At 37.0% G+C, this 5,000-nt stretch overlaps 2 non-coding genes and 18 pseudogenes across 2 annotated transcripts; all 20 read left to right on the forward strand.

The window, feature by feature from the left end:
- The first annotated feature begins 20 nt into the window (after positions 1 to 20).
- Positions 21 to 139, forward strand: LOC148499138 (5S ribosomal RNA; annotated as a pseudogene).
- A 116-nt stretch (positions 140 to 255) lies between these two features.
- Positions 256 to 374, forward strand: LOC148499139 (5S ribosomal RNA; annotated as a pseudogene).
- Positions 375 to 490: 116 nt separating this feature from the next.
- LOC148499140 (5S ribosomal RNA) lies at positions 491 to 609 on the forward strand (annotated as a pseudogene).
- A 116-nt stretch (positions 610 to 725) lies between these two features.
- On the forward strand, positions 726 to 844 carry LOC148499141 (5S ribosomal RNA; annotated as a pseudogene).
- Positions 845 to 960: 116 nt separating this feature from the next.
- LOC148499142 (5S ribosomal RNA) lies at positions 961 to 1,079 on the forward strand (annotated as a pseudogene).
- A 116-nt stretch (positions 1,080 to 1,195) lies between these two features.
- Positions 1,196 to 1,313, forward strand: LOC148499143 (5S ribosomal RNA; annotated as a pseudogene).
- A 117-nt stretch (positions 1,314 to 1,430) lies between these two features.
- Positions 1,431 to 1,549, forward strand: LOC148499144 (5S ribosomal RNA; annotated as a pseudogene).
- Positions 1,550 to 1,665: 116 nt separating this feature from the next.
- LOC148499145 (5S ribosomal RNA) lies at positions 1,666 to 1,784 on the forward strand. The gene has a single exon (XR_015870926.1). It is a non-coding gene; the product is annotated as a 5S ribosomal RNA (ribosomal RNA).
- A 351-nt stretch (positions 1,785 to 2,135) lies between these two features.
- Positions 2,136 to 2,254, forward strand: LOC148499146 (5S ribosomal RNA; annotated as a pseudogene).
- A 116-nt stretch (positions 2,255 to 2,370) lies between these two features.
- On the forward strand, positions 2,371 to 2,489 carry LOC148499147 (5S ribosomal RNA; annotated as a pseudogene).
- Positions 2,490 to 2,605: 116 nt separating this feature from the next.
- On the forward strand, positions 2,606 to 2,724 carry LOC148499148 (5S ribosomal RNA; annotated as a pseudogene).
- Positions 2,725 to 2,840: 116 nt separating this feature from the next.
- LOC148499149 (5S ribosomal RNA) lies at positions 2,841 to 2,959 on the forward strand (annotated as a pseudogene).
- A 116-nt stretch (positions 2,960 to 3,075) lies between these two features.
- Positions 3,076 to 3,194, forward strand: LOC148499150 (5S ribosomal RNA; annotated as a pseudogene).
- Positions 3,195 to 3,310: 116 nt separating this feature from the next.
- Positions 3,311 to 3,429, forward strand: LOC148499151 (5S ribosomal RNA; annotated as a pseudogene).
- Positions 3,430 to 3,545: 116 nt separating this feature from the next.
- On the forward strand, positions 3,546 to 3,664 carry LOC148499152 (5S ribosomal RNA; annotated as a pseudogene).
- A 116-nt stretch (positions 3,665 to 3,780) lies between these two features.
- LOC148499153 (5S ribosomal RNA) lies at positions 3,781 to 3,899 on the forward strand (annotated as a pseudogene).
- A 116-nt stretch (positions 3,900 to 4,015) lies between these two features.
- On the forward strand, positions 4,016 to 4,133 carry LOC148499154 (5S ribosomal RNA; annotated as a pseudogene).
- A 117-nt stretch (positions 4,134 to 4,250) lies between these two features.
- LOC148499155 (5S ribosomal RNA) lies at positions 4,251 to 4,369 on the forward strand (annotated as a pseudogene).
- Positions 4,370 to 4,485: 116 nt separating this feature from the next.
- Positions 4,486 to 4,604, forward strand: LOC148499156 (5S ribosomal RNA). Its single transcript, XR_015870928.1, has one exon. It is a non-coding gene; the product is annotated as a 5S ribosomal RNA (ribosomal RNA).
- Positions 4,605 to 4,955: 351 nt separating this feature from the next.
- The window catches only part of LOC148499157 (5S ribosomal RNA), a 119-nt pseudogene continuing 74 nt past the window's right edge, over positions 4,956 to 5,000 (forward strand).

A 5,000-nucleotide genomic window follows, 5' to 3' on the forward strand; every position in this document is an offset into this window, starting at 1 on the left:
TAAAGTTAATGTTTTTGAGCTCCTTCAGCCAAACCACACTGGACATGCCCAATCTCGTCTGATCTTGGAAGCTATGCAGTGTTGGGCCTGGTTAGTACTTGGATGGGAGACCACCTAAGAATCCCAGGTGCAGTTGGTATTTTTATACTGCCATAACAGTCTTTTCTATTAAATTTTACATTAAATTTTTTCAACTTATCAATGAATTTACTTGAGTTAAGAAGTAATAGAGGTCTAAAGTTAATGCTTTTGAGCACCTACAGCCAAACCACACTGGACATGCCCAATCTTGTCTGATCTTGGAGGCTATGCAGTGTTGGGCCTTGTTAGTACTTGGATGGGAGACCACCTGGGAATACCAGGTGCTGTAGGTAATTTTATATTGCCATAACATTCTTTTCTATTACATTTTACATAACATTTTTTCAACTTATCAATGAATTTACTTGAGTTAAGAAGTAAAAGAGGTCTAAAGTTAATGATTTTTAGCGCATACAGACAAACCACACTGGACATGCCCAATCTCGTCTGATCTTGGAAGCTATGCAGTGTTGGGCTTGGTTAGTACTTGGATGGGAGACCACCTCGGAAAACCAGATGCAGTAGGTTATTTTATACTGCCTTAACTTTCTTTTCTATTACATTTTACATTTATTTTTTTCAACTTATCAATGAATTTACTTGAGTTAAGAAGTAATAGAGGTCTAAAGTTAATGCTTTTGAGCACTTACACCCAAACCACACTGGACATACCCAATCTCGTCTGATCTTCGAAGCAATGCAGTGTTGGGCCTGGTTAGTACTTGGATGGGAGACCACCTGGGAATACCAGGTGCTGTAGGTACTTTTATGCAGCCATAACATTCTTTTCTATTACATTTCACATTTAATTTTTTCAACTTATGAATGAATTTACTTGAGTAAAGAAGTAAAAGAGATCTAAAGTTAATGTTTTTGAGCTCCTTCAGCCAAGCCACACTGGATATGCCCAATCTTGTCTGATCTTGGAGGCTATGCAGTGTTGGGCCTTGTTAGTACTTGGATGGGAGACCACCTGGGAATACCAGGTGCTGTAGGTAATTTTATATTGCCATAACATTCTTTTCTATTACATTTTACATAACATTTTTTCAACTTATCAATGAATTTACTTGAGTTAAGAAGTAAAAGAGGTCTAAAGTTAATGTTTTTTAGCGCATACAGACAAACCACACTGGACATGCCCAATCTCGTCTGATCTTGGAAGCTATGCAGTGTTGGGCTTGGTTAGTACTTGAATGGGAGACCACCTGGGAATACCAGGTGCTGTAGCTAATTTTATACTGCCATAACATCCTTTTCTATTAAATTTTACATTTAATTTTTTCAACTTATCAATGAATTTACTTGAGTTAAGAAGTAAAAGATGTCTAAAGTTAAGGTTTTTGAGCACCTACAGTCAAAACACACTGGACATGCCCAATCTCGTCTGAACTTGGAAGCTATGCAGTGTTGGGCCTGGTTAGTACTTGGATGGGAGACCACCTGGGAATACCAGTTGCTGTAGGTAATTTTATGCTGCCATAACATTCTTTTCTATTAAATTTTACATTTATTTTTTTCAACTTATCAATGAATTTACTTGAGTTTAGAAGTAAAAGATGTCTAAAGTTAATGTTTTTGATCACCTACAGTCAAACCACACTGGACATGCCCAATCTCGTCTGATCTTGGAAGCTATGCAGTGTTGGGCCTGGTTAGTACTTGGATGGGAGACCACCTGGGAATACCAGGTGCTGTAGGTAATTTTATGCAGCCATAACATTCTTTTCTATTACATTTTACATTTAATTTTTTCAACTTATCAATGAATTTACTTGAGTAAAGAAGTAAAAGAGGTCTAAAGTTAATGTTTTTGAGCTCCTTCAGCCAAACCACACTGGACATGCCCAATCTCGTCTTATCTTGGAAGCTATGCAGTGTTGGGCCTGGTTAGTACTTGGATGGGAGACCACCTAAGAATCCCAGGTGCAGTTGGTATTTTTATACTGCCATAACAGTCTTTTCTATTAAATTTTACATTTAATTTTTTCAACTTATCAATGACTTTACTTGAGTTAAGAAGTAAAAGATGTCTAAAGTTAATGTTTTTGAGCACCTACAGTCAAACCACACTGGACATGCCCAATCTTGTCTGATCTTGGAAGCTATGCAGTGTTTGGCCTGGTTAGTACTTGGATGGGAGACCACCTGGGAATACCAGTTGCTGTAGGTGATTTTATACTGCCATAACATTCTTTTCTTATACATTTTACATTTAATTTTTTCAACTTATCAATGAATTTACTTGAGTTAAGAAGTAAAAGAGGTCTAAAATTAATATTTTTGAGCACCTACAGCCAAGCCACACAGGACATACCCAATCTTCTCTGATCTTGGTAGCTATGCAGTGTTGGGCCTGGTTAGTACTTGGATGGGAGACCACCTGTGAAAACCAGGTGCAGTAGGAAATTTTATACTGCCATAACATTCTTTTCTATTACATTTTATATTTAATTTTTTCAACTTATCAATGAATTTCCTTGAGTTAAGAAGTAATAGAGGTCTAAAGTTAATGTTTTTGAGCACCTACAGCCAAACCACACTGGAAATGCCCAATCTCGTCTGATCTTGAAAGCTGTGCAGTGTTGAGCCTGGTTAGTACTTGGATGGGAGACCACCTGGGAATACCAGGTGCTGTAGGTAATTTTATATAGCCATAACATTCTTTTCTATTACATTTTACATTTAATTTTTTCAACTTATCAATGAATTTACTTGTGTTAAGAAGTAATAGCGGTCAAAATTTAATGATTTTGAGCACCTACAGCCAAACCACACTGGACATGCCCAATCTCGTCTGATCTTGGAAGCTATGCAGTGTTGGGCCAGGTTAGTATTTGGATGGGAGACCACCTGGGAATACCAGGAGTTGTAGGTAATTTTATATAGCCATAACATTCTTTTCTATTACATTTTACATTTAATTTTTTCAACTTATCAATGAATTTACTTGAGTTAAGAAGTAATAGAGGTCTAAAGTTAATGCTTTTGAGCACCTACAGCCAAACCACACTGGACATGCCCAATCTTGTCTGATCTTGGAGGCTATGCAGTGTTGGGCCTTGTTAGTACTTGGATGGGAGACCACCTGGGAATACCAGGTGCTGTAGGTAATTTTATATTGCCATAACATTCTTTTCTATTACATTTTACATAATATTTTTTCAACTTATCAATGAATTTACTTGAGTTAAGAAGTAAAAGAGGTCTAAAGTTAATGATTTTTAGCGCATACAGACAAACCACACTGGACATGCCCAATCTCGTCTGATCTTGGAAGCTATGCAGTGTTGGGCTTGGTTAGTACTTGGATGGGAGACCACCTCGGAAAACCAGATGCAGTAGGTTATTTTATACTGCCTTAACTTTCTTTTCTATTACATTTTACATTTATTTTTTTCAACTTATCAATGAATTTACTTGAGTTAAGAAGTAATAGAGGTCTAAAGTTAATGCTTTTGAGCACTTACACCCAAACCACACTGGACATACCCAATCTCGTCTGATCTTCGAAGCAATGCAGTGTTGGGCCTGGTTAGTACTTGGATGGGAGACCACCTGGGAATACCAGGTGCTGTAGGTACTTTTATGCAGCCATAACATTCTTTTCTATTACATTTCACATTTAATTTTTTCAACTTATGAATGAATTTACTTGAGTAAAGAAGTAAAAGAGATCTAAAGTTAATGTTTTTGAGCTCCTTCAGCCAAGCCACACTGGATATGCCCAATCTTGTCTGATCTTGGAGGCTATGCAGTGTTGGGCCTTGTTAGTACTTGGATGGGAGACCACCTGGGAATACCAGGTGCTGTAGGTAATTTTATATTGCCATAACATTCTTTTCTATTACATTTTACATAACATTTTTTCAACTTATCAATGAATTTACTTGAGTTAAGAAGTAAAAGAGGTCTAAAGTTAATGTTTTTTAGCGCATACAGACAAACCACACTGGACATGCCCAATCTCGTCTGATCTTGGAAGCTATGCAGTGTTGGGCCTGGTTAGTACTTGAATGGGAGACCACCTGGGAATACCAGGTGCTGTAGCTAATTTTATACTGCCATAACATCCTTTTCTATTAAATTTTACATTTAATTTTTTCAACTTATCAATGAATTTACTTGAGTTAAGAAGTAAAAGATGTCTAAAGTTAAGGTTTTTGAGCACCTACAGTCAAAACACACTGGACATGCCCAATCTCGTCTGAACTTGGAAGCTATGCAGTGTTGGGCCTGGTTAGTACTTGGATGGGAGACCACCTGGGAATACCAGTTGCTGTAGGTAATTTTATGCTGCCATAACATTCTTTTCTATTAAATTTTACATTTATTTTTTTCAACTTATCAATGAATTTACTTGAGTTTAGAAGTAAAAGATGTCTAAAGTTAATGTTTTTGATCACCTACAGTCAAACCACACTGGACATGCCCAATCTCGTCTGATCTTGGAAGCTATGCAGTGTTGGGCCTGGTTAGTACTTGGATGGGAGACCACCTGGGAATACCAGGTGCTGTAGGTAATTTTATGCAGCCATAACATTCTTTTCTATTACATTTTACATTTAATTTTTTCAACTTATCAATGAATTTACTTGAGTAAAGAAGTAAAAGAGGTCTAAAGTTAATGTTTTTGAGCTCCTTCAGCCAAACCACACTGGACATGCCCAATCTCGTCTTATCTTGGAAGCTATGCAGTGTTGGGCCTGGTTAGTACTTGGATGGGAGACCACCTAAGAATCCCAGGTGCAGTTGGTATTTTTATACTGCCATAACAGTCTTTTCTATTAAATTTTACATTTAATTTTTTCAACTTATCAATGACTTTACTTGAGTTAAGAAGTAAAAGATGTCTAAAGTTAATGTTTTTGAGCACCTACAGTCAAACCACACTGGACATGCCCAATCTCGTCTGATCT

This window comes from Taudactylus pleione, unplaced genomic scaffold (assembly GCF_031769625.1).
Source record: "Taudactylus pleione unplaced genomic scaffold, aTauple2 ptg000550l, whole genome shotgun sequence".
NCBI lineage: Eukaryota > Metazoa > Chordata > Amphibia > Anura > Myobatrachidae > Taudactylus > Taudactylus pleione.